This window comes from Frankliniella occidentalis, unplaced genomic scaffold (assembly GCF_000697945.3).
Source record: "Frankliniella occidentalis isolate FOCC.00 unplaced genomic scaffold, Focc_3.1 Scaffold29, whole genome shotgun sequence".
Taxonomy (NCBI): Eukaryota; Metazoa; Arthropoda; class Insecta; order Thysanoptera; family Thripidae; genus Frankliniella; species Frankliniella occidentalis.
The window spans coordinates 384765-388540 of record NW_026267159.1 but is presented as its reverse complement, the minus strand read 5'-3'; the positions used below and the strand labels follow the sequence as shown (position 1 = coordinate 388540).

Below are 3776 nucleotides of genomic sequence, written 5' to 3'. Positions count from 1 at the left end.
CTCTCTCTCTCTCTCTCTCTCTCTCTCTCTCTCTCTCTCTCTCTCTCTCTCTCTCTCACACACACACACAGAGAGCTACTGATAAGCATTTGGATTAAGTTTCTTGATCCGCCAATGGTTGTTAGTAAATCATTTTGAAAGTCTCCGAGTAGTACAAGGGCTAAAAACCGATAGCGTTTCAACTAGGTAGCAAGCATGAGAAACGACAGTCACTGCCAGAAGCAAAGCAAGCGCGGACCGCGCGGTCTTTAACCTTTAACTACAGAAAATTCACAACTGGGACCGCCGATATATAGCTTGAATGTTCACAGTGTAAACTTGGTGGGATTGGCATCCCTACGTGCCGTGCGGGCCGTCGCAGCAGCACCGCCGCCGCCCAGGGCAAAATAATTGGAATCAACTTCCTGGCAATACTCCCTCCCCAGTGGGGCGCAGAGGGCGCGCTGGGGCGGGGCGGCCAGGCCGGCTCATCCTATCGATTGGGGCGCCCGTATGCAAGTCCAGCTGCTCCGACCGGGACGAGGATCCCGACGACGACCGCGGGAGAACGTCATCCTGCTCCTAGACCAGGAGGCTCCAGCGCTGGATCATCCCCTGCTCCAGCCGCGGAGGGCCTCGGGTTCGGAGCTCAGGGACGCGGAGGAGTCAGGGACGGAGTCAGCTGGGCTGAGGCGAGGCGCCATCATATTTCCGTCAAGGGGAATCCGGGTTACCGGAAGCGCCCGCCCGGGTTCCGGATTCAGGGCGGCGGCTCCTCCTCCGGGCTCCGGGTACGAGGCTACCATTACCGGGGCTTGGCTTTTTATTCCCTCCCTCTCCCTGCCCCTCTCCCTCTCCCCTGCTGCGCCGCACACCCCATCAATACGCGTTCTCTCCCGCTCCACCATCCCCTTCGAATTTGGAGGAGCAGCAGCAGCAGCAGCAGCAGCAGTAGAGAGAAATTTGGAGGAGATTGTAATCCGAAGATCGTGAGGTGCTGCCGGCTGCACGCCTTCGCGCGCGGACGCACAAATACCGCCCCGCCACGCCCCGCCACGCCACGCCACGCCACGCCCCACGCAGTCACGTCTCATGCATTCATTCTAATAGCGGCAAGATGCCTTTGCGAATACAGAAAAGAGCAAAGCGGCGCACACGGCCTTACGTGTCGGGGCGGGCAGGGCCAGCACCCCCCCACCCCCACCCCCACCCCCCATGGCGCTCGGCGCGCGAGAGGGTAAAAATCTCAGAAAACATCAACTGATCCAGGCTTCAGGGCGGAGGAAAAAAAACTAGGTCGCGAAGAAAGCGAGCACGTACCGCGTGTGCAGTGTTGGAGAGGAGAAAAGGGGGGTAGGTTAGGCCAGTCCAGCCGCGTCCCTGCGACAAATACATAACTTAGTTGTGGAACTGTCGTCAAGCGAGCCATACCGACGCACAATGCAGTTAGAACCAGATGCAGATGCGCGGCGGGGGCTGGGCGCTCAGCGTGACAAGGACGCCCCCGCTACCCCCGCGCGGCCCGTGCTATGAGGGCAGGCCAGATCTCATTTCCTACTCCCCCTGCCCTCCCCTGCGCACGGTCTCGGCGCACACAACAGGCGTGCGAGCGTGCGCTCCCTCGCCACGCCGGCACGATTGGTTGCCTAACTCGCTCAGCAGCCGGCAACTAGAATGCGAGCGCCGTGCTCTAGCGCCGGAATTCGACGCAAGCCAGTAAAGTACTGCCGATGTTGGCCAGGGCCTTACATTGGACGGAGGGTGGGGAGTGTTTAAACAGAGTAGCGGCACGCTTACAAGTGCAAAAATAGCATGTGTACTACTTGTTGAACTAGTTGAACACGTAAGTGTTAAGCAGTTGCACACTTGGTTTAGCAGCAGTGTACCGGGTGATTCGGGGAAGACGCAGGTGCGGGCGAGTTTGCCTACTCTTACGAGCTCTCACCGGTAGGCAAACCCACCCGCACCTGCGTCTTCTCTGAATCAACCCCGGTTTAAGGGGTTGGATGATCAGCCCCTGCCCCAGCTCCGCCCCTCATACAGCCAGCTCCTGATCTTCCGCCGGACATTACTACTTCCCTTGCGAAGAGAAAGGAATGTTCGGAGCCGCAAATTCGATCAGTTGGCCGAGCGCACGAGGGCCTATCCCGCCGCCCCGCAACACCTGATGTTTTTGTAAAGTTGGCGATGGTCGGCCAGGAGGCCCGGCCTGCGCCGCCCTCTCGCCTCTGTCTGTGAGCGCGCGCTCCCCGCACTCCCAATCAAATAAGCAGGCAAAGTTTACAATCGTGGCGCAGGCCGGGGGCGGGCCGGGGGCGGGCCGGGGGCGGGCAGCGAGGCTCCCCGGGGAACGGGCCGAGCCGAGTGCGTGGCGCTGGTAACAAGCCGCGGGCCCGGGATTGGCCGCCACTGTACTTCCTAATTGCAAGAATAAGATTCTGGGAATGCCGGTGTATTAGACCCCGTCGAGCCGTCGGCGGCGCAAGCAGCAGCAGCCGCAGCAGCGCGCGAAAATCTGCTGCGCAGCAGACGCCTTCCTCCCACCCTCCCTCCCACCCGCACCGCAAGTGGCATTGTTTATTTCATCTCGCTCTCGTTCTCGTTCTCGCTCTCTCTCTCTCTCTCTCTCTCTCTCTCTCTCTCTCTCTCTCTCTCTAACAGCCCCCGCGAGTTGGCATCCTTGCAGCCCTTCCTGCTCCTCCTCCCCCGTGCTCGACTAAGATGAGAGGAAAGAGAAAAATATCCCCGAGGAATACTGATTTCCTTGGAGGACCCTTTCCCGCACCAGATCGGACCGGTGCGAGTCTTGCACTTCCGCTTTGATATTTGTGTTGGAAATGCTGATTACATGAACCACCGCGACTCTCTGCCCAGCGCCGCACCACAGCGGCTGCTGGCGTTGAGATGCTGTGGTCGGAGGAGGCGGGGCGGGCGGGGCGGAAGGCGCGACGAGCAATTCCCCGTCGCCACCCCGGCCTAATCCCTTTATTACTCACCCTTTTCCTCCCCCAGCCTCAGCGCTGCACGCGCGGTCTCGCTCACGGGCATTCCCTGCTGTCGCACGCCCATGGGCATTCCCTCCCTACTACTGCTGTCGCCCAACCGCACCCACGGGCATTCCCCCCCGTCGCCCGCCCACAATCGCGGGCATTCCCTGCTGTCACCTGCCAAACACCCACGGGCATTCCCTATGCTGTCACCAGCCAAACACACAAGGGCATTCCCTGCTGTCACCCGCTACCCACGGGCATTCCCTGCTTTTACCCGCCAAACACCCACGGGCCCCATGCTGTCGCTGTCGCCCCTAAACACTCACGAGCATTCCCTGATGTCGCCTACCAAACACCCACGGGCATTCCCTGGCCAAACACTCACGAGCATATTCCCTGCTGTAACCTGCCAAAAGCCCACGGGCATTCCCTACTCACTGTTAACGCCGTGGTCGCCTACTTGCCAAAATGTTGGCAGTCCTATTCGATTGTCAATTTAAATTTTGGTTGTCAGTTGGTTGCCGATCGCTTGCCAATTTTTTTCTAATCTTTCTAAAGGCTGCCAACTTTTGGCCTCCTTTCTTGCCAAAATTTGGCAATCAAAAAGGACTGCCAACATTTTAGCAACCTAGGCGACCAACAGTGGTGTCACCCGCGACGACGACGACTGACGACTCTGTCGGCTGAACAAAGCGACACCCCACCCACTCCCACCCATCCCGCCACGATATAGTGCCAATAGTGTCAGCGCGGTGATCGGCCGTATCGACTGATCGAAATCGACGAGCGAGTGTGATTATAATCGCG

General features: G+C 59.3%; 1 protein-coding gene across 1 annotated transcript in view; it reads right to left on the bottom strand.

Moving 5' to 3' along the window:
• The window catches only part of LOC113202595 (gastrula zinc finger protein XlCGF52.1-like), a gene marked incomplete in the record, with an annotated part of 20792 nt that overhangs the window by 14692 nt on the left and 2324 nt on the right, over positions 1-3776 (bottom strand). Inside the window, 1 exon segment of the mRNA XM_052265730.1 lies at positions 1300-1359.